Source organism: Bombina bombina, chromosome 6, assembly GCF_027579735.1.
Source record: "Bombina bombina isolate aBomBom1 chromosome 6, aBomBom1.pri, whole genome shotgun sequence".
Lineage (NCBI taxonomy): Eukaryota > Metazoa > Chordata > Amphibia > Anura > Bombinatoridae > Bombina > Bombina bombina.
Window position 1 is genome coordinate 490,392,005 of NC_069504.1, and position 25,372 is coordinate 490,417,376.

General features: G+C 37.9%; 1 long non-coding RNA gene across 1 annotated transcript in view; it reads right to left on the reverse strand.

Moving 5' to 3' along the window:
• Positions 1-739: 739 nt before the first annotated feature.
• The window catches only part of LOC128663148 (uncharacterized), a 398,262-nt gene continuing 373,629 nt past the window's right edge, over positions 740-25,372 (reverse strand). Inside the window, exon 3 of the long non-coding RNA XR_008402832.1 lies at positions 740-774. This is a non-coding gene — a long non-coding RNA (uncharacterized LOC128663148). The remainder of the gene's footprint in view (positions 775-25,372) is intronic.

The following is a 25,372-nucleotide window of genomic DNA, read 5'->3' on the forward strand; positions in this document are numbered from 1 at the left end:
ATGTGCTACATGTTGGATCGCTGCCTGACAGTGCTATAGCATGTAAGTTTGCACTTCGCAAGTTTTATTTATTGCATACATAATGAAACGCATGCGCAGAGCGAACCACAAAGATTGAGATGCCAATACAATGAGGTAAAGAGGGGTGGTTCAGCTCTCTCGCCGGGATGAAGTAAATAACAGGAAGTAATGCTGGGGGCGGAGCAAGGAGCAATAATGCTGTGTAAGCAAAATAAAAATTTATTATATAAAGGAATAACAGAATTTAGAAATAAACATAGCAATTTAGATTGGACATACTTGATGATTAAGAATTTATTGAACAATCTGTCTAAATTTTACTTTCACTTTAAAGTTGCTTTAGTTTAACCCACAATAAAAGTTATTTATAATTCCTCAAATAAAAAAAATATATTATCACAGAACACTGCTGTCCAAAAAAAAAAGTTCTGAGACAAGCATTACAACTATTACAGAACCATCTTCTATAAGAATTACTTGCTGGCTGTTCTGATTTTTCCTAATAAAATTAACGGAAGCACCTTCTAGAGCGGAACAGACTTTTAAAGAGACTTAAAATGCAAGATTTATGAGATATTTTGTAATTATTTCCTATTAAATGAAGCCCAAGACATCAATCAGTGCATAAAGTATTTCATTGTATGTTATGTTGTGTTTACTGTACTCACCTTAATGAGTCGTAAAGAAGAAAATTAATTGGCCACTGCAAATAGAGGTGGCAAGTCCTTGTTTTCCGACAGTCAATCATGCACTCTGTAACAAGATATAAAACACTTATCAGTAGGTTCATAAATATATATGCAAAAAAGATAACTTCAACACAAGTTTCATTTCTTAAGAATCACAAAACGGGTTAAAATGTCATTTTTAGTATCCATGGCTCACAAGATTTGTCAAACCTTGACCAAAGCAATTAACAATTCTATTCTCTAAAACGCAATAGCACTGATACAAATCTCTGTGAATGTAGCAAAACTAGATTTCAATGCATGGGCGCTCTAGTGTAAAATCCAAATATGCAATACTATTTTATTTAAAAAAATAATATATATATATATATATATTCTTCATAAATGGAAAGAGTCCACAGCTGCATTCATTACTTTTGGGAAATAAGAACCTGGCCACCAGGAGGAGGCAAAGACACCCCAGCCAAAGGCTTAAAGGGACATAAAACCCAGCATTTTTCTTTCATGATTCAGATAGAGAATACAATTTTAAACAACTTCCAATTTACTTCTATCGTTTAATTCGCTTCCTTCTCTTGTTATCCTCCACTGAAAGGTTTATCTAGGCAAGCTCATGAGCAGCAGAGAACCTAGGTTCTAGCTGTTGATTGGTGGCTGCATATATATATATATATATTGATTGTGATTGGCTCACCCATGAGTTCAGTTAGAAACCATTAGTGCATTGCTGCTCCTTCAACAAACGATAGCAAGAGAATGAAAGAACTTAATTAGATAATAGAAGTAAATTAGAAAGTTGTTTAAAATTGTATTCTTTATCTGAATAATGAAAGAATTTTTTTTGGGGTTTCATGTCCCTTTAAATACTCCTCCCACTCCCCTCATCCCCCAGTCATTCTTTGCCTTTCGTCCCAGGAGGTTGGCAGAGAAGTGTCAGAAATGTGTTTTGTCTCTTTGTTATCTCCAGAAATGTACACATGCAAAACCGGAACTGTACAATAAAAAAAAAAAAAATAACTGCACGTTCTCCCAAGTCACATATTTTTTTCCAGTCCATTAAGACAATTTTTTTTTTTTTTTTACCATTTTGAAATGTTGAATTAACAAAAATGCTAAACTTATTATTTTCAAAGGAATATTGTTGGGGGAAAAAAATCTGCCCCCCTCCCCAGATCTAAAAAAATGAAACAACTCAAAATGTACTGAATAGATTTGCTTCAAATGTTCAGAATTTGTAGTGATCCCTAATCTGTACCAATTCAGAAATATAAGCATTTGAAAGGTACAGCAGACAAAAATACAACTAAGGTTCTAAAATGGGGTCTCTAATATCAAATAGGGACAAAGTAACTAGTGAAAAAGTTAACTTACTCAAACCTCTGTTTAAACTCTCTTGTTCTTTATTCTAAAACTGAAGCCAGTTCATGGTTAGTTTATACATAGTTACAAAAGTGAACATAAAGGGGACAATTTATGAAAGTGCAAGCGAACATGATACAATGTAGCGTATCATGTCCGCCGCACATCGATAAATGCCGACAGCAAACACTGTTGGCATTTATCATTGCATTTCAGTAGCTCTCATCCTATTAGCTGTTTTGAAGAATTATTTGAAGAATTAAATCAGCCAATAGAAATGCAAGGAACGCCATTTTGAAACGGCTACCTTGCCTTCAACTTCAGTGTACGGCGGCAACCATATGAAGAGGACGACCCGCGCTGAATGGGATTAGATTCCAGGATGGCTTCGCTCCGCGCCGCTGGGATGAAGATAGAAGACAACCCCAGGATGGATGAAGACCTTGCCGCCTGGATGAAGACCTTGCCATTTGGATGGAGATGGATGTCCAGACTTCAGACACCGTGAGTAGAGATCTTGGGGTGTTTTTTTTTTTTTAGATTAGGGTTTGAGCTTTGAAAAAGAGCTAAATGCCCTTTTAAGGGCAATGCAAAAGAGATAAATGCCCTTTTAAGGGCAATGCCCATACAAATGCCCCTTTAGGGTTTTTTTAGAGTAAGGTTTTTTTATTTTGTGGGGTTGGTTGGGTGGTGGGTTTTACTGTTGGGGGGACTTTGTATTTTTTTACAGGTAAAAGAGCTGATTTCTTTAGGGCAATGCCCTACAAAAGGCCCTTTTAAGGGTTATTGGTAGTTTATTGTAGGCTAGGGAGTGTTTTTATTTTGGGGGGCTTTTTTATTTTATAGGGCTATTAAATTTGGTGTAATTGTTTTTATTTTTTATAATTTAGTTTATTTTTTTGTAAGCTTAGTGTTTTATGTGTTAATTATTTTTTTTTGTATTGTTAGGTTTTTTTACATTTGTAATTTAGATATTTTTAAAAAATTTTTTAGATTAGAGCTAGATTACGAGTTTTGAGCGCTATAGGAATTATGGTGGTTTTTACTGTTGGGGGGTGTTTGTATTTTTCTTACAGGTAAAGGAGCTGATATCTTTGGGGCAATGCCCCACAAAAGGCCCTTTTAAGGGCCATTAGTAGTTTATTGTAGGCTAGGGTTTTTTTTTATTTTTTGGGGGGGCTTTTTATTTTTATATGGCTATTAGATTAGGTGTAATTATTTTTGATAAGTTGTTTCTTATTTTTCGTAATTTAGTGTTTGTTTTTTTGTAATTTAGTTATTTTATTTTTTTGTAATTTTTAGAGGAGTGTTTTTTAAATGTATAGTTTAGTTTAATTTAATTGGTAGTTAGTTTAATTGTAGTTTAAAAATTATCTTAGTTTAATTGTTAGTTTAAAATTAATTTATTTAATATGACAGGTGAGTTTTAATTTAATTTAAGATAGGGAAATTGTAATTTTAATATAAAGTTAGGGGGGGCGTTAGGTTTAGGGGTTAATAGTTTATTTAAGTATATTTAGTTGTGGGGGGTTTGCGGTTTAGGGGTTAATAGGTTTATTATAGCAGTGGTGTGGCAGACAGCAGATTAGGGGTTAATTATATTTAAATAGTGTTTGCGATGCGGGAGGGCGGCGGTTTAGGGGTCAATAGGTTTATTATAGTGGCGACTATGTCGGGGAGAGGTGGAATAGGAGTTAATACATTTTAATAGTGGCGGCGATGTCGGGAACGGCAGATTAGGGGTTAATAACTTTATTATAGTGTTTGCGATGCGGGAGGACCTCGATTTAGGGGTTAATAGGTAGTTTATGGGTGTTAGTATACTTTTTAACACTTAAGTTATGAGTTTTATGCTACAGCATTGTAACATAAAACTTATAACTACTGACTTTATATGGCTTTATGAATCTTGTGCTTATAGAGTGCACCGCTTACTTTTTGGCCTCGCAGGCAAACTCGTAATACCTTCGCTATGGGAGTCCTATTGAAAAAGGACTTTTTTAAAAGTGCGGTACTGACGTTGCGTGACAGGCTAAAAGGTGTGTGGTACACCTATACCGACAAGACTTGTAATAGCAGCGTTAGGGAAAATATAGCGTTATAGGCCATAACTATGCTATTTGACTCATAACGCAAAACTCGTAATCTAGCTGTTAGGTATGTTAGGTTAATTTATAGTTTAATGTTAGGTTTATTTTTATTTCACAGGTAAGTTTTTATTTATTTAAATAGAGTTATATTGTAATTTAAAATTAGGGGGTGTTAGGTTTAGGGGTTAATAGTTTACGGCGAGATTACGAGTTGTGCGTTATACTGAAAAAGCAGCATTATCAGGTTATAACGCTGCTTTTTCACTACCGCTGGTATTACGAGTCTTGCAGATTTAGGGGCACCGCACACTTTTTTGGCCTTACCGCAAATTAACTTACGCAAATTGCGTATAGTCTTTTTTTAATGGGACGCACATAGTGCTGGTATTACGAGCTTGTCCTGGGAGGCCAAAAAGTGAGCGGTACACCCTATCCCGTCAAGATTCCTACCGCATTTTAAAGTCAGTAGTTATGAGTTTTACACTACAACGCTGTAGCATAAAACTCATAACTAAAGTTCTAAAAAGTACACTAACACCCATAAACTACCTATTAACCCCTAAACCGAGGCCCTTCCGCATCGCAAACCCTAAAATAAAAATATTAACCCCTAACCTGTCGCTCCGGACATCACCCCTAAATCGCCGTACTCCCGCCTCGCAAACACTAGCTAAATATTATTAACCCCTAATCTGCCGCCCCCAACTTCGCCGCCACTATATTAAATTTATTAACCCCTAAATCTAAGTCTAACCCTAACACCCCCTAACTTAAATATAATTAAAATAATTAGAAATAAAACCTACTATTAATAATTAAATAATTCCTATTTAAAACTAAATACTTACCTGTAAAATAAACCCTAAGCCAGCTACAATATAACTAATAGTTACATTGTATCTAGCTTAGGGTTTATTTTTATTTTACAGGCAAGTTTGTATTTATTTTAACTAGGTAGAATAGTTACTAAATAGTTATTAACTATTTACTAACTACCTAGCTAAAATAAATACAAATTGACCTGTAAAATAAAACCTAACCTAAGTTACACTAACACCTAACACTACACTACAATTAAATACAATTACCTAAAATAAATACAATTAACTAAATTCAATAAAATTAGCTAAATTACCAAAAAACAAACACTAAATTACAGAAAATAAAAAACAAATTAATAACTATTTAATAACTATTGTACCTAGTTAAAATAAATACAAACTTTCCTGTAAAATAAAAATAAACCCTAAGCTAGATACAATGTAACTATTAGTTATATTGTAGCTATCTTAGGGTTTATTTTATAGGTAAGTATTTAGTTTTAAATAGGAATTATTTATTTATTAATAGGTTTTCTTTATATTTATTTTAATTATATTTAAGTTATGGGGTGAGATTTAGGGGTTAATAAATTTAGTATAGTGGCGTCGATGTTAGGGATGTAGGTAGGTGGCGGAGATGTTAGGGACGGCAGATTAGGGGTTAATAATATTTAACTAATGTTTGCGAGGCGGGAGTGCGGCGGTTTTAGGGGTTAATATGTTTATTCTAGTGTCGGCGACGTTGGGGGCGGCAGATTAGGGGTTAATAAGTATAATGTAGGTGTCGGCGATGTCCGGAGCAGCAGATTAGGGGTTAATAAGTGTAAGATTAGGGGTGTTTAGACTCAGGGTTCATGTTAGGGTGTTAGGTGTAAACATAAATTTTGTTTCCCCATAGGAATCAATGGGGCTGCGTTACTGAGCTTTACGCTGCTTTATTGCAGGTGTTAGACTTTTTTTTCAGCCGGCTCTCCCCATTGATGTCTATGGGGAAATCGTGTACAAGCACGTACAACCAGGTCACTGCTGACTTAAGCAGCGCTGGTATTGAAGTGTGGTATGGAGCACAAGTTTGCTCTACGCTCACTTCTTGCCTGTTAACGCCGGGTTTGTAAAAACCTGTAATACCAGCGCTGTAGGTAAGTGAGCAGTGAGAATAACGTGCAAATTAGTACCGCACCCCTCATAACGCAAAACTCGTAATCTGGCCGTTTGTGTTTTGCGATATGGGGGACTGGCAGTTTAGGGGTTAATATGTTTATTATAGTGTTTGCGATGCGGGAGGGTGGCAGTTTAGGGGTTAATAGGTAGTTTATGGGTGTTAGTGTACTTTGTAACATTTTAGTTATGAGTTTTGTGAAACATTTTTGTTACACAAAATTCATAACTACTGCTCTCAGATGGCGGTATGGATAGTGTCGGTATAGGCTGTAACGCAAGCTTTTGAGCCTCAACGCACAACCAGTAATACTGGCGCTATGGAAATCCCACACAAAAACGTCATTTTTTTTTGAGTGTGTGATTGACATTGTGTTACAGGATAAAATGCTTGTGGTATAGCTATACTGAAACGACTCCCAATAGTGCGTTCCTGCTTTTATGCTGAAATTGCCAATTTTTCAGCATTAAAAGCCGTAACGCAAAACTCATTATCTAGGTGATAGTAAATAATAAAGCTAAATAATGTAAACACTGCACTTTATATAGTAAATAATAAACTTCTAAATACACTGCCTCTCAAAGCTGTTATAGCTGTTTATACCGAGAGGCAGGGTATCTAGAAGTTTATTATTTACTATATAAAGTGCAGTGTTAACATTAGTGGGCGGAGCTATGGAAATTGCAGATAACCAGTTTCGACACAACAGGCATCAAGCTTCATTTGGGGCTTGATAATTCGGCCCCATGGAGTGCTGAGCGCCAGACCATTTTGAAAGAGGTAAGATAATTTAATTAGGCAGTTCATTTTCATTTTAAATGTCCCTTTAATGAATAAGGCCTACAGTGTGCCTTTAAATTTTTTAGAATGTTTAGTAGCCTAATTATCATCTAAAAAGTGGTCTAATGAAGTGAAACTATTAAGATTACTCCCTCACAGTGTTAATTTATATCTGTTCTCTTTTCCTTCTTTTTTATTGCTTCCATTGCTCCCCCTCCCTCCATAAAAACAAGTGACTGCAATGAAATCACATTACCCAGCAGAGCAGTGGAAGTCAGAGAGGTAGACAGAGAAAGCGGCAGAATTATAAGGTTCTCAAGATTAACCCTATATGACAGAGTAACATTGTGCCAAGCATTTAAAGAAGAATACAGAATGATATTATAGGGGGAATTATATGGAACCATAGGTACATTAGAGCTTATATGGCACAAAATGACTTGCTGTATAAGGAAATGTTATATAAAGCAAAATGTAGGAATATTTACAAGAATAATAGGAAAATTTATAGATTATTAGAATACAAATGTTGAGAAACTGATGATAGTATAGGCGTGTATGAAAAAAATGTATTATATATGGTATAATATATAGTGACTGTGAGCATTAAATGGGATATCTATCAATCTACATCCATCTATCTGTTTATCTGTGATCTATCTATTTATCTATCTACATATATCTATCTCCATCCATCTATATATCTATCTATATTTTTATAATACACATTACTCTGTAATGCATATATGAACAATAGTTCACAATATCCTGTACAGTTATTACATCACAAGCTTATAATAATATTAGTATGTATAATATTATAATATACTATTACATGAAAATAAAATATTATTAATAATGATAATAAATATACTATTATAGGTAAGTACAACAAAACAAGTTATAAAAGGAGAAGTATTGGACCATAAATTATAGTGGGAAACATGTATCTGTGCTCTTTACTGCGCCCATCCAATAAGCCAATAAAGTTGTTTGCAGCTGCCAGGGTCACAGTTCCTTTCCAACAAAATTTAAGGGAGATCCAAGAAGATCCCCAGAGTGATAAGGAGCAGGCTCTCTCAATCAAGGTGAAATAAATAGTGACAGAGTTGCAACACTGCAGTTCACCCAATCAAAATCCCTGTCTGCAATTGTACAGCAGATAGTCGCAGAATAACAGCTTGAAATCAATAGCGTCAGCTATTCATTCCCATGCAAACTACAAAATACTAACAACAGCATCTCAATCCAGTCTTTATTAGCTGCAGATAGTCAACATGCCCATGCAAATAGTGTGGGTATAATCTTCTTGTGGAAGGGGGAAATGGTTAGCTGCACCAAGACACCAGTAAGAGAGCAACTATGTAGGTTAGGACATGAAAAACTGGATACCTGAGCTCCTCAAAATTGGCTTTGACACAAAAATGTTTAGGCCTTGACATTGCCCCAACTTGCCTTTACATGCTACCATACATCCATCATACAGTCAGCTAGGGGCATTTGTACCCTGCAGCTGCACCCAGGCCAGGCAGAAATAAGTAAAGGCTCTCAGCTATTGCAGATCACTCTTATATGGAAGAAGCCTGTAGGGGGCACTAGATACACAACCAGATGGCAGTGCTTCTCCTTATGATCTTACTGCAAGCCTGGGCTGCTTCACACACTTCTCTCTGCAAAGATCACTGCTCCACACACTACTAGCAGCAGGGGGTTTATTCAACTCCTTAAAGGAATAGGAAAGTCAAAATTAAACTTGCATGATTCAGAAAAAGCATATGATTTTAAGACTTTTTCAATTTCACTTCTACTTTCAAATTTACTTTGTACTTGTGGTATCCTTTGTTGAAAAAAATACATATCCTACTCTACTGGGAACTAGCTGGTGACTGGGGTCTACAAACATTTGTCTCTTTTCATTGGCTCGCCAGTTGTGTTTAATAAGCTCCCAGTAGTACATTGCTGCTCTGGAGATGACTTTAACTTAGGGTGACCATATTGCTGCTTTAAAAAGGGACACGTGAAAAATACATATGTCAGGGCTGTTTTCAGGGCTGTTTAAAGAAATGTTTTGCATAAGAACCCTGACATATGTATTTTTCACGTGTCCCTTTTTTTAAAGCGGCAATATGGTCACCCTACTTTAACTATGCGTTTAATCCATTTGGAGGTAGTTTAAGACAAACTTATATACAAGCAATACTGCAATAATAACATACTAGAGTATTTTCTTTTTGCACTTTTATATCCTTTTAAAGGACATAAAACACATCTTCCTTTTGTGTAAATTGTGCTTTGTCCCACACTTCCTAGAGAGGCCAAAAAACTAATTCTGTAACCTACAAATGCTGCAAATCAAATAGCTGATTTAGGCAATTTCACAGCATTTTAACAGCCTAGGTTACAGATTTTGCTTTTTAGACTCTTTATGTAGGAGAAGCACAAAAGCAGGAGGTGTTTAATTCCCCTTTAGGACCCAGCAACAACAAAAAGTTAATTATTTGACCACTCTGGTGCTAATAATAAACATACATAAGTCAGTAGCATACATGTTGCTAATTTAACTGTTAATAAATCACAAATTTGTCTGTTACTGACAGACAAGGGGTTGAATAATAAATGTAGGTGTATTATTGGAAGCCAATAAGTGATACGTGGGTTTGCATAACAATTAAGTTAGGGATATATGTGTGTGTGAATATATATGAATATATATATATTTCAGTGATGTGAGGTGAGGTCAGAGGCTGGTGAGGCACTGGCTATGATATATATATATATTATAGGTTAGGGCTATTTATGAGTGTGCAATATATGTATGTACCCCAAGGGCACACAAAAACCATGAGAACTAAAAATAATCCTGCTGACAGATTTATCAAGAGTTTTAGCCAATACCATATGAGGACCAAAAAGTGGGCAAATCATCTATTACATGTCTGAAGTTAACTTAGCTTTGCATAAAGCAAGGGAAAGCTGCTTATGTTTTTATGCACTTTCTTAGCATTATCATGATCATGGTGCACAACATAAATCCAAGAATCCCCCCCCCATGACTTGTGATAAAGGGAAGAAAAAAGGCTAAACAACAAGGCAGATTTTAGACATGTGTAAAGTATATTCAATTAAAACAAAATAGTTGCTGCAAGATATGTGCAGCGCTTGGCCATTTAATCTGCTAATGAGCTGTCACTGCCCCCGAAGAACACAGCTGTTTTTTTTTAATATCTTTTTATTTTTCTTTAAACAACAAAAACACAGATAGCAATACAGTTAGAACACAGCTGGTTTTTCAGTGCACTGTTGGGTAAGAAGACCAGGACCTTTTTAAAATTTGCCTAGAATCCTGGAGCTGTACAATGGATCAAAATGCATCTGAACTTAAGAAGAAAAAGTACTGCAGAGTAAATCTCTTTTGTGCACCTAAAAGATTAGTTGGAGGAAAGCTTAGGGGAGAGTGAGAAGTCCACCCCTGGTGTCTGCAAGACAGAAGTACTGCAACAAACAGACTACAGATGAGCAGCAGGGAATTGAAAATGGCATGTTGTAGAAGCAGAGCCATTTTTATTCCTGGCTCCATGCTGGAAGGGTATATGGGAGAAAAGCTGCACTCTGTACTCATATAAAGTATCCTTGTAGGGAAGGGAGATTGTGTATGTAGTGAGGTCTAGCATTTAAATACTTAACACAGAACACAACATATATGGGAATTAAAGCCAAGAAAGCTCTATTCCAAAAACCTCCATAGTATGAGGCATAATAGGACCATTGCAGTTCACATAAAGGGAAAAACAGGAAGGGTTCATAACTGTAGATTTAAATTTTAGATTAAATTAACCCAGTCCGTGTTAACAGGTTAAAGGAGCATATCCCTAAAGAAAGCAGCCCTTTTCAAGCAAAAGCCTTCAAAAACCAAAAGAAAAGAAAAGCAGACATGCAGAAGAAGGGTTTTCAGCTGAATTATTTGATGTTGGTGGCTTAAACTAACCCAATGGTAATGAATCATTTCTTGCTGTATGTTCTATCACAATGAAAGTAACAGAAACAGCATTTTCATGTTATCTTTTATGGCACCACAAATAGGTCAGCTGTAAAATCATTACTCATAATGCACACCTCCCAACATGGAAGATGCTAAATCTTAGACTTAGTTTTAAGGTTGAAGGAGTACGTTTAGTGCAGTTGAAACCTATGAACACAAACCCACTAAAAGTCAATCAAAATAAATAATGTAAAATTATACATAAGTATTATATACATGGAAGATAAGGCTACATATGGATGACAAGGTGATTTATAGGGAATAAAATACTCCCTGACCCTACATGTTATATATGATATGTATCATAGCTTTTTTTTTTTTTAAATAATCTTTATTAAAGGCAAAAATATATCTTGTATCATAAACACATAAAAAAAACTGTAGGGCTCGACAATGTGGTAATTACATATTCAGTTTACATAGTAATCAGAAACAATAATAAGCAGTTGTCCAGCTCTCAGAGTCCATCTTGATATATGCCTGTTTTCCTTTTTAGTGCAGTATATATCAGGTACATTTCTATATAAATATAAGTAATTAGCAGGTACTGCTTGGGGTAACTGTATATTTGAACCACTTTAAGAATCAATATACAAATAACAATATTATATGCAAACTTCAGCTAACCTTTATGTAAATAGAGAGATCTGCAGTAATGACATATCTACGTAGTACCTGTGAATTAAGCAGGAGGGGGTGGGAGGGAGAGGTAAGGGTCAGATAGGGAAGGGGAAGTGGTAAGAAAAGTAGGGAAAGAGGGGGAAAGAGAAAGAGAGCAAGAGAGAAGAAAGAGAAGAAAAACAAAAACAAACAACAACAAAAAACACAAAAGGAAGAAACCCAAGAGGAGATGTCCCTTAAGAGTATGTATCCCATGGATGTGGATTGGTCAACCCTGTCCCTTTGGCTTGGTGTGAAGGGAGTTCCAGGGCTCCCAGATCATAGAATACAAATCTAGAGTACCTCTATTAATTGACACTACCTTCTTCATGCCTCTAATGTAGTTAACAATTTCTACCACTTTATGTATAGATGGGGTTACCTGTTGCTTCCAGTGTCGCGCTAAAGACAACTTTGTTGCCATCATAATGTATACAAATAAATGTTTTTGCGCTTTAGTGCTTTTGGGGAGTCCTAAGTGTAGCAAACATCTCTCCGGGCTCCTTACTGCTGGGAGACCCAGTTTAAGGCAAAGGTCTAACACATCTCTCCAAAGGGCTTGTATGTGGGGGCAGCCCCACCATATATGTAGATCATCACCTCGGCAGTTCCTCCAACACAAATCTGAGTTAGTGTTTGAGAGTCTGCATAATCTAACGGGTACCCAGTGCCATTTAGTTAATAGTTTGTAATATAGCTCAAATAGTGTAACACAGTGTACTGCTGCCTTAGTTAAAACAATAGCTGCTTCCCAACCCTTCAGCTCCACAGCGGACCCGAGGTCTCTTTTCCAAGCTAGAATTTTTTGGGTCTTATGTAATACCAGGGAGTCTAGAAGACATTTGTAGTGTACTGTCATAGGTCTCTGTCCTTGTAGTCCTGCCTTCCATCTTATTTCCCACATAGTGAGGTCCCTAGGGGCCGAAGAGGTGAACCCCCAACTATGGATAATAGAGTGAAACCGCATTGACTCAAACATGAGCCTCTGGGGGATGTTGAACTTTGAATGTAATTCAGTAAAAGGGAGCCACTGAGTTCCGTCAAAGGGATCTGCAACAGTGTGAAGGCCCGGAATTTCCCAGAGACTGGGGTTAGACTCAGGCAGCCCCAGGACCAGACCCCTAACACTGTGGATTGGGGAGGGATGGGGGGCCGCCCGGGGGCAGTCTTTATGCCATGCTTTTAGGCAGTCAAGCAAGACTACATTAGTGATCAAGAATTTGACTAGGCAGTGTTGAGGTAACCATGGAAGGTCTTGTAAGTAAATAGTACTCGGGAGCGATGCTTATTCTATCTCGTACCATCTATGTCATTCCCCAGAGCCTCCCCAATAAGAAATGTGTGTCAACATTTCCGCATCATAGTAGGATTTCAGGTTAGGTAACCCCAGCCCTCCCCTCTCTATGGGTGCCTGGAGAATATTACGGGATACACAGGGTTTAGTATTAACCCAGACATATGCGTTTAAGATTGATTGGAACTGATCTAAGAGAGCTTTCAGAACCCTTAAGGGCAAGCAGTCAAATAAGTAGTAGCTTCGGGAGCAACATCATATTGAAAGCAGAGATTCTCCCCATTCAGGATATCTCTCTGTATCTGGGAAGTGCGTGTTATAGAGATTGTAAGATGTGAGAGTAATTCCTCTCAATCACTCGGATCATGTGATAGATGTAGTCCTAAATGTTTGATGCCATCTCCGTTCCATTTGAAAGGATATTGCTTCAGAAGGTTTCTAGTTTGAGGCTCAGGTAAATTCAGTGGGTAGGCCTCTGTCTTATCTACATTGAGTTTGTAGAAGGAAAGGGTGCCAAAAAATGTGAAAAAATCCAGGAGATGGGGCAAGGAATTAGTGGGGTCCGACAAAAAGACCGTCAAATTGTCCGCAAAGAGACTTAGTTTCTGAAGAGTACCATGGAGATAAAGGCCCCTAATATTTGGGCTCTGTCAAATCGCAATTGCTAAGGGCTCAATGGCCATAGTGAACAAAGGGGATAAGGGACAACCCTGCCATGTCCCATTACTTAGGGAGAAGAGGTCAGAGCAGAAGCCCAGTCCTCTTACCCTGGCCGTGTGGTTTGAATATAAAGCACCAATCGCTACCTGGAATTCCTTCGGGATACCCATGAATGCCATTACTTTGTTCATGTATTCCCATCTGATCCTGTCAAACGCTTTCTCAGCATCAAATGACAGGGTCAGCAATGGGAGTCCCAGCCTATGAGTCTCTGTAAAAATATTTAAGATTCTCCTCGTACTATCAGAACCCTGTCTATATATAGTGAAACCCACTTGGTCCCTATGAATAACCTCAGGGAGGAATTTACAAAGTCTAAATGCCAAAATCTTGGCAAGCAGCTTAATATCTATGTTTATGAGCGAAATGGCGCGATAGCGAGAGCATAACTGGGGGTCTTTTCCATCTTTTGGTATTGTCAAAATATTGGCCTCGAGGAATTCCGGAACTCAAAGGCCTGAGCAAATAGTCTCTGTAAGAAAGGAGCTAGAATATTACTATAGATTTTATAAAACAGGGGGGAGAAGCCGTCTGGGCCAGGTGTCTTATGAAGTTTTAATTGCTTAATAGCATTTTTAATTTCAATGACTCTAATTGGTTCAGACAGTTGTTTAACCCGATCTTGATTAAGCTTAGGGATATTTAGGGATTCCAGGAACTCAGAAATAATTGGGTGGTCCGCAAGGCCTATGTCTTCCTACTTCCCAATATTATATAAATTTTGGTAATAAGTTCTGAACGCTTCCCCAATTTCCTTTGGAGAGTAGACCGCCTTATCAAGTAGTTTTAACTTTTGGATATGAGACGACTTGAGTCTAGCTCTAAGTTTAGTTGCCAGGAGTCTGTCAGCCCGGTTTCCCTGATAGTAGAACAGTTGTTTAAAATGAAGGACATTGTCCTGAACTCTTAATAGTTCTTTATTTGTTATTTCTGCACAAACTTCACCAATGCGAGCAGCCAACCTACTATTGGGGTTTTCCTTGTTATTCCTTTCTAGAGTCCTCAACTCCCCAAATAACTGCGCTAGAGTTGCCCCCCTTCCACGACATATGTGGGCTGCCCTCTTTAGGAAGGTCCCCCTCATAAAAGCTTTCATGGAAGCCCAGAGGGTGTCATCTTTTATCTGTCCGGTGTCATTAAGGGAAAAAAAATCCTGCAGGTCTGTGGCAGTCTGGGTTAACCAGGGGTTTTTATTCAGGTAATCTGATAGTCTCCATGTCTTGCTACCTCTACCCTGTGGGGAAAATGAAAGGGTAATTGTGACCATGGTCTGACCAAGGGCATACCATAATTTATGCCCTGGAAATTTTGTCAAGGGACCAAGAGTCACAGAAAAATGTATCAATCCGTGAATAGGAGTTATGAGCCTTGGAAAAGAACGTATAGTCACGGTCATTGGGGTTCAGGCATCTCCAAGAGTCAAATAAATTATGTTGTATCATGATATTTTGAAATTTCTTGGAGTCCATTACTATTTTATGGTCAGGTTTAGTTTTTTTGGTGTGGATCTTGTCTAATAATGGGTACCAGGTAATATTAAAATCCCCACCTATCAGTAGTTGCTGCAAAAATGGTTCCTCTTTCTCATTTGGGGCATATATGTTCACAAGAGTACATATCACACTGTCTAATTCACAAACTATAATTATATATCTACCTTTTGTGTCCGCTTCCAATACCAGCGGAGTATAAGCAATATTCCTTCTAAGAAGAATCGCTACTCCTCTCTTTTTTATTTGGTGGGTGGTATGTAGACATATGTGATATAGATTGGATTTTAGTAAGCATTGGGGAGAATCAATCCAGTGGGTCTCCAGGAGGTAAGCAATGTCAATATTAGCTTTCTGTAAATGTTGTAGTAGGATGCTTCTCTTAGTAGAATAGTTTAAGCCCTTTACATTGGGCGGGGTCTGTTGTTTGGCTATGGCGAACGCCTAGGAGAGACAAACAAGAAGAAAACCAGGTAAGAACAAACATACAAGAAAATAAAGTAAGGCAAGATGAAAGTAGCCATGGCAAAGTCAAGTAGAGCAGATCGAGAAGTAAGAGAGAATTGGGAAAGAAAGGGAGACATAAAGAAAGGGAGAGAGGGGAGGGGGAAGGAAGCGGAAGAGCAGATTCACTTGAACATACTATAAAATGACACAATTCTGATCCTGCAGATGTAAGCATTAATATCAAAAAGGTTAGAGATAGAATGTTTGCGACAAGTGCATAAGAGCGCTGTCCAAGGTCGCGCTGTAGTCCCATCTCCAGAGGACACAGCATGGCACTGATATAAGTATGTATATACTTATACTATGGGGGGAGGGGTGGGGGGCACAGGGTGCCCTGGAGGGCCTGTGTATTAATTTCCCTGACCAAGGAAGGCGGCTGTGGCTATATAGGTTCAGGAGAGCTAGGGAAAGTAAGGGATCTTATTCAACCGATTTCTCACTCCTTCCAAAAGGGTTTATTATGTGTAGATTCCTCCCTCCGCTAATCTCTCTCTATTAACTAACTAAGGGCTAGGTACGTTTTTTTTAAAAAAGTGTAGAAGTCTGTGGAGTCTCATCTATGACAGGGTTAGGCTAATCTTAGATTACCAAGCAGTATGGGGCGGGTGTGAACCTATAGCCAATAAGGGGGGTAAAAGTAGTATTCAGATAGGTCTGAGTCCCAAGAGAAACTGACTGTACTTAACAGTAGTACATAAACAACAATAATATAATAAACAGTGCAAGAAAACAGTAGAACTTTGTAACTTTCAAAACTCTGCAAAGAAAACATTATTAATACATTAGCTTTGAAAAGGATATTTGTAGAAGGGGGTCTGAGAGTCCTTCTAATCATTGATAGATACTAGCAGTTCTTTACCCAATGAGGCTTCATGGGGGATTCCGTTTACTTAACAGGGGTCCCCGTCTTTGCTGGTGTGCTCTTTGGGGTTGAGGCTGCCACTCTGGAGCACTGACTCGAAGGGCCAGTTGGCCTGAAAGCTTAGGGGCTGGATCATCAGCAGTAGCTTCCAATAACTTCAATTTTTGAAGTAAAGATTGGGCCTGCTGAGGGGTCGATGCAGTGTAGAGCTGACCATCCTTCGTGATATGTAGCTTCACCGGGAATCCCCATCTATACCTGATCCCCTGGGATCTCAGTATTCTTGTGTAATCAGAAAACATTCTCCGTAAGAAAAGGGTATGTGCAGACAAATCCGGAAAGATCTAAATATTTTCAAATTTCTCAGAAAGACTCTTTCCCTTTAGGGAGGTACTTAGCAACTTATTCTTAAAAGCAAAGTAATGGAGCCTTGCCACCACATCTCTGGGCTTGTCCATTGCTATGGATCTGGGCCTCGCAATTCTGTGAGCCCTATCCATCATAAGGTTATTCTCTGAGGCTTCCACTATAATTTCTTTAAAGAGTTCCTTTAAGTAAGGTTCTATATCCTGAGGTTGGATCGTTCCCAGGATACCCCTGATGCGAACTTTGTTCCTCCGGGACCTATTTTCTAGGTTTGCCATTTTCCTTTCCATGTCTGAAATTTGGATACCAAGAAATTCTGTATTGGCCAGTATGTTAGAGTGATCCACAATCAGATCTTTCTGCTTTCTTTCTAATGCGTCCGTTCTATTGCCTATGGAGGCAATATCCCTTTTTAACTCTGCAGTGGATTTGTCAAATCACTTTGTTAAAAAATCATGATGACCCGCTAGCAGGGCTGTAATAGTTTCAACTAAAGCCGGATGAGTCTCCAAGCTAGCTGCAGTGCGAGACAGAGAAGCTCTCAGGGTTTTATCTGAAATAGAGTCGGAGTCTGAATTATCATCATCTGAGGCCCCATGGTGGGCAGAAGGGGTAAAGTGGTAGTGCTCTAGTACAGATTTTTAAGCGTAAGTACAAATTTCTGGACTCGCCAGTGACTTGAATAGCCAATAGAATAAGAGCTACTGTAATTCTATAGGCTATTCAAATCAGCCAATAGAATTAAAGTAGCTCTCATCCGATTGGCTGATTTGAATTTGAAGGCTCAAATCATCCAATAGGAATTCAAGGGACGCCATTTTTAATCGCGTACCTTGAATTCCTATTCAGTGTACGGCGGAGATCGTATGAAGAGGATCCTCCACGCTCCGGTCTTCAGTTCCAGCGTCGCCGATCTTCAGTTCAGATCTTCAGCTCTGCGGTCATCGGTCTTCAACTCCTCCGCTCCGCGCTGGCTGGTTCCTGGAAGATGTCGCCACTTGGAAGAAGACTTCACCGCCAGGAACAGGACCTTCTCCGCCGGTCTTCAGGACAGGTAAGGACCACTTGGGGGTTAGACTTAGGTTTTTTAAGGAGGGATCGGGTGGGTTTTAGAGTAGGGGTGTGTGGGTGGTGGGTTGTAATGGGGGGGTTGTTCTTTTTTTTACAGGTAAAAGAGCTGATTACTTTGGGATCAATGCCCAGAAAAAGGCCCTTTTAAGGGCTGGTAATAGAACTGATTCCATTTTTAATTTAGTTTAGGGTAGGGAAATTTTATTATTTTGGGGGGCTTTTTTTATTTTATTAGGGGGCTTAGATTAGGTGTAATTAGCTTAAAATTCTTGTAATCTTTTTTTATTTTTTGTAATTTAGTGTTTGTTTTTTTCTAATATAGATTAATGTATTTAATTGTATTTTAGTTGAGATATTTGTAGTTTATTTAATTAATTTATTGATAGGGTAGTGTTAGGTGTAATGGTAACTTAGGTTAGGATTTATTTTACAGGTAATTTGGTAATTATTTTAACTAGGTAGCTATTAAATAGTTATTAACTATTTCATAGCTATTGTACCTAGTTAAAATAAATACAAAGTTACCTGTAAAATAAATATAAACCCTAAAATAGCTACAATGTAATTATTAATTATATTGTAGCTCTCTTAGGGTTTATTTTATAGGTAAGTATTTAGTTTTAAATAGGAATAATTTAGTTAATAATATTAATATTATTTAGATTTATTTCAATAATAATTAAGTTAGGGGGTGTTAGGGTTAGACTTAGGTTTAGTGGTTAATATATTTAATATAGGTGGCGGCGGTGTAGGGGGATTAGATTAGGGGTTAATAAATTTAATATAGGTGGCGGCGGTGTAGGGGGATTAGATTAGGGGTTAATAAATTTAATATAGGTGGCGTTGGTGTAGGGGGATCATATTAGGGGGTAATAGAGTTAATATAGGTGGCGGCGGTGTGGGGGGATCAGATTAGGGGTTAATGTATTTAAAATAGGTGGCAGCGGTGTAGGGGGGGGTCAGATTAGGGGGTAAAACATTTAATGTAGGTTAGCGGCGGGGTCTGGGAGCGGCGGTTTAGGGGTTAAGCACTTTATTAAAGATTGCGGAGGGGGATTGCGTTTGACAGGTAGATAGACATTGCGCATACGTTAGGTGTTAGATTTTATTTTGCAGGTAGTTTAGGGAGTTACGAGGCTCCAATACTCAGCGTAAGGCTTACTACGCCTGCATTTTGGGGCGAGGTGAAAATGGAGTAAGATTTCTCCATTTTCGCCACGTAAGTCCTTATGCTGTATATTGGATACCAAACTGCGTGGGTTTGGTATATCACTCTATGGGCCAAAAAACTACGGCAGAAGGGTGAAATATACGAGCGTAACTTCTATGTTATGCCGTATATAGGATACCAAACCAGCGCAAAATTTGGCATCGCCGGCTATTGCGGGCGACGCTGCATATCGGATCGGGCCCCAGATGGAGTGTCTGTGAAGCTGCCATATAATTATCATAACAATGATAAAGATCTCTGTGAATCTGTAGTAATAACAATCACCTGGCAGCAACAACTAGTTTCATTTTGTTGTGTTGTTGCTTACAGACACTTTAGACCAAGAGCATTTGGACATAGTCAAATGGGTTAAAGGGATAGAAAGGTCAAAAATTGAAATGTGCATAGGTGCATTTCAATGTGAAATAGAAACATTTTTGCAATAAACTTGCATTAGCAAAAATGCTTCTAATAAAAGTATTACTGTTTTTCTACGGCATACACACATATGCTGTGAGGACCTGTGCACCAATATTCTAACTCCTCACCTTCTCAGTGAGTCAGGAGTGGCTTGTATGACATTATTATGTCTTCAGAAGCAATACACACAACCAGCATGCACAGTGTTTGAATACTGCTGGTGGGGCCCTCACAGGATATGTGCATATGCCACTGACAAACAGTAATAACTTCTACTAAAAGCATTTTTGCTAATGGAAGTATATTGCAAAATGCTTATATTTCAGATTGAAATGCATCCATGCACATGTCATGTTTGACCTTTTTATCCTTCTGTGAAATCAAAATTTTGTTTAGTGTTACTTTTTGGAAACATTTTATGCAATTTACTTACATTTTTGCACAAATTTCCAGATGATGCAAAGTGACAAAAAATATATACTATATATATATATATATATATATATATATATATATATATATATATTCACATTTCATATGACAGCATTCCCCACATTTGGGTTTTTGTAAATTGAGAGAGAAGGTGTAGTTGCCTAGAATGCTTAATAGGATTTAAAGAAATCACACAGGATAGCTGTGGGTTAGATTGGGGTAATACAATGTTACAGAACCCTGTCACTCAAGATTCCATTTTTTTCTTCACCATAATCCATTAAAGGACTTGATCACTGTGCTAAATATGTATTATAAATGGTGCTGTAATCTAGCTCACTAGTGCACAGCGCTGTCTCTATGTCAGTAACTTGATCTTCAATTCTGATATTTCCCTTCCTAAAGGCTGAGGTTACACAAATGAAAAAGTGGGAACAGTACGTGATAAAACTATAACAGGACAATAAAGGAGAGGAAAAGGATAGATAGCAGAAGGGAGGGAGCGCGAGAGTGAAAGGAGCATAAGAGGGAGGAGGGTTTGTGGGTTTTGTTTTTGCACAGATAATAGGAATCAACGAAGCGCTGTGAGCATCCAGCCATCCACTCAGGCTGCCCTGTTAAATACTGAAAACAAGGGAAAGATAGGGAAAGGAGGAAAGAAGATATAAAAAGGGAGGTAGGGAGAGGTAAGTACACTTTCCACATTTGCACACATACACTGTTCTGCACATATACATGTCCAATATTTGTATCCTGTATGTGTGTGTGAGTGTACATGTGTGTGTGTGTATGTGTGAGTGTGTGAGAGTTTGTGTGTGTGTTTGTGTGTATTTGTATGTGTGAGTTTGTCTGTGTGCATGTGTTTGAGTGTGTGTGTGTGTATATATGTGTTTGTGTGTGTATATGTGTGTGTGCATATATGTATATATATGTGTATGTATGTGTTTGTGTTTGAGTGTGTGCTTGTATGTGTGTGTGTATGTGTGTGTATATGTATATATGTGTGTTTGTGTGTATTTGTATGTGTGTGCGTGTGTATGTGTGAGTTTGTCTGTGTGCATGTGTTTGAGTGTGTGCTTGTGTGTGTGTAAATATGTGTTTGTGTGTGTATATGTGTGTGTGCATATATGTATATGTATGTGTGTGTGTGTATGTATGTGTTTGTGTTTGAGTGTGTGCTTGTATGTGTGTGTGTGTATATGTTTGTGCGTGTATATGTATATATGTGTGTTTGTGTGTGTATATATATATATACCGTATATATAAAAGAATCCCTGAAGATCAGTACTCACCAACTACTGACATTGTCCAGGTGCACTACCAATTATATCCAAACCAAGAAGCATGAAAACAAGGATCCGGCCGAAATCCCATATATGCTTCCATGTGAACAAGGCTCAAGTCCAGAGATGAATTGTTATGGTTTAAAGGCATAACGCCAGGACACTTTTTGACTGCAATAAAGGCTTTGTTTATTTACCGTCAGTGACTACTGTTTTGAAGACCGCGTTGGGGATTTCAGCCGGATCCTGGTTTTCATGCTGCTTTGTTTATATATATATATATATATATATATATATATATATATATATATATATATATATATATATATATATATATATATATTCACACACACATGTATTACACACATACACACTCGCACGTATAGAGCATTGTTCTCCTATACACAGAGCTATTTACCATGCTGATGACAACAAACTGTTCCATGATTAACATAATTAAAAGAACCTATACAAAAATGTATGCTGTACACACTGTTCTACATTTCTTTACATGACCTTGCAAAAATAAACTTATTTGGATGCCCATATAAGCATTGTTCTTCTTATACACAAACTACACTGCATATATAGTGTTTTGCACATGATCTACCTTTAGAGGTATATTTATCAATGTACGAGCAGACATAATACGAAGTAGCATACGCTGTCGGCATTTATCATTGCACCAGCAGTTTTTGTGAACTGCTGGTGCAATACCGCCCCCTGCAGATTCACGGCTAATCGGTCGCTAGTAGGGGGTGTCAATTAACCCGATTGTATTCGATCAGGTTGATTTCTGTCCGCCGCCTCAGAGTAGGCGGACAAGTTATGGAGCAGCGGTATTTAGACCGCTGCTTCATAACGTCTGTTTCCGGCGACCTTGGTGCTTAATAAATATGCCCCATAGACTGCTCTTTCTATAGACCTTGTCCATAAACACACTTTTTAGCACATACCCATTGCAGTATATACACAGTGATTACACTCATGGTTAAGCTTATACAAACGCATTGCTGTATCATATATATGTGATAAACAAGATCATTCTAATTTTATAGTTCAATTGTGCATTTTCAAAAGATCAAAAAATTGTTCAAATCCATTTGAACTATATCTTAGCATTGCCCTTTAGGTCACACACACACAATGAGTTTCAAGCGAATCACAGTCATATTTGTAATGTATTTTAATTTCCACATAGTTTAAGTGCTCAATTTAAATAATAAAGTGATCTTTATGCAATTTTTTCAACAAACATTGAAAATCATGCACAAATTAGCTTAAATTGAATTGCAAAATATTAGTAAAATGGCAAATTCAAATAAATGCCATTTGAAGCTTAATATGCAATATTATTAAGCGAGATGTTGAATGAAACATCAAGTGGGTTATTTATTAGAGACAATATTGGAGTTAAAAAATTGAATTAAATGGCTATTCTTTTAACATGCTCCACTGAATAATACAGAAAATAGAGTTATTTAAAGAGACATAGGAAAATATATTATGCATATAAAAGATCAGCTATTAAACCTCAGTGGTCTTCACAGGACCTATTTAGGAACAGATTATGGGGCAGAATTATCAAGCTCTGAATGGCCCCCTGATCCCCCTGTTTCCGCGCAAGTCTTTAGGCTCGCCGGAAACAGGACTTAAGAAGCAGCGGTCTTAAGCCAGATGCTCCTTAACTGGTCTGCTGCCTCTGAGGCTGCGGACATCAATTTGCCCGATCCTATACAATCGGGTTGATTGACACCCTCTGCTAGTGGCCGCAAATCTGCAGGGGGAGGCATTGCACAAGCAGTTCATCAGAACTGCTTGTGCAATGTTAAATGCATTGAGCGATGTCTGGCGGACATGATACGCTAAATTGGCCCCTATGAGAGGAGTGGTATTTAATGCTCCCACTCACGCTCAAACTCTGCTACAACTAAGTTTTTTGCGCGTTTTAGGTAGCACTCGTATTACAAATTGAAAGTAAAAAGTTTTTGCTTGCGCGTTAACCCGATGTGCACAAAAAGCCGAGGTTAGGATATCGCGTGTGCTTTAACGTATTCCGCTATAGAAATCAATGGAGCTAAAAAAGGGTAAAAAAAAAAAAAAACGGTCGCAAAAAGACTTTTGTATCTTGTGTGCCGGCACATAGTTGTTTATGTCAAGGTACCTGGCAGGGTATAATTGTCTTTACTAGACTATAGTTTTGTTATGTTTTTATTTTTATGTTTATTGGTATACTTGTTTGTTTTTTTATTAAATATGTACTTTTATTGATTATTTTTGGTTTTTATTATTTGACACAGTGTGATATTTAAGCTGTTTTCTCAGCGCTACCTATTATCCTTTTATTTGCTACTACTTTTTCATTTCTTTTGGCAAAGAAGTATTTAGGTGGTTTTTATCATTTTGTAATCCCTGTGAACCTTAGATATATCCCCTGTCTGTTTATATTGCACAGTTATTTTACTATGCGTAACACTTTTTTATATTAAAAATATTATGGTGTTTACTGTTCTTTTAACACTAATTACTATTGACTGTACTTTTGACTACCAGAGGGTAATTTCGGGTTAGAACCTTTGGAACAACGGTAATGTTCCATTTGCAATGTGAATCTTCCAATAAAAGCCCCAGCCACCCAGTATATTCATAAACCACCCAACTCTGCACTAGAAACACCCAGCATTCTCACAGACTAACCAACTATGCACTAGAACCACCCAGCATGCTCACAATCCATCCAATTCTACACTAGAATCACCCAGCATGCTCACAGACCACACATCTCTACACTAGAACCATCCAGCAAGCTCAAAGGCCACGCAACTCTGCACTAAACCACCCAACTCTGCACTAAAGCCCCCCAGCATGCTCACAGACCATCCAACTCTACACGAGAACCACCCAGCATGCTCACAGACCACCCAACTCTGCACTTAAGCCACCCAGCATGCTCACAGGGTAGCCAGCATGCCCACAGTCCATCAAACCCTACTAAAGAAACACCCAGCATGCTCACAGACTACCCACCTCTGCAGAAGATCCACCCAGCCACATCTCCCAGACTGTTCTGTTTTCTGAACCACGAAAATGTTGGGAGCTGCTATGCATACATTAAACACATTTTATTCTACATCTACACTGCATATAGGTACACCTGTCTATACACACAGACCTGTATGTACACCCTGTTTTGCATATAATAGTAAAGAGACCGTTTATACTGCAGCTCTGTGAAATCATGCACCTCGATATACACACAGTACAATCATTGTTGAACAGTTATATAAACTGTTCTGCCCTTATACTGTTTTGCACAAACAAGCTCTGTTCTGCACACAAATACAATGTGTATACAGTTATAATCCAGGTCAGAAAGATGTGTTTTGAGGCAGGAAATGCCAAGGATTCAAGCTTCTGTTTTAATCGATTGGTCTCTCACTCTTCTCCCATCCTCCTCCTTTTCTTTCTCCCTCTCTCTCTTTTTCATCTTCCCTCCCTCTCTTTTGCCTCTGCACCCATTCCTGCTGTTTTTCCATCTTCCCTTTCATTTTAATCTCTCCCCCTGCTGTATTTTCCCTGTCCCCATTCCTCACTCGCACTAAAGAGCAGGGTTCAGTAACTGCTTCGTTTGTAGTGACTGCATAGTGCATGAAAATTAGAGGGTACAGGAGGTGTAGTGAGAGATCTGGCTGAGAGCCTAACAAACCCCCACTGCCATATGTGAAACTTCTAATTAAAAAATTAATTAATGAGAAAGTCAGAGATAAAAATTTGATGACAGATTAGAGAATGAAGGAGGGAGTGATCAGAAGAGGGAAAGAGTGAGTAATGTAGACACAGAAGAGACCAAGAAGAGACAGATAGCTGGATGAGTATAGATTATTTAGACTGACGAGCCATACAGGTGGCTAGACATTCAGATAGATAAGAAAGCTGGTGTTTAGGAAGAGAAAACAGAATATATAATAAAGAAAAACAGAGATGAAAAGATAAAGGGCCCAAACTGTTCAACCCATCTTAACTCCTGGAGTCCCTTAGTGCTCAGTGTAAAAGCATCATACTATGAATTGTTCTATCTAGTTATATACATTGTATGTCT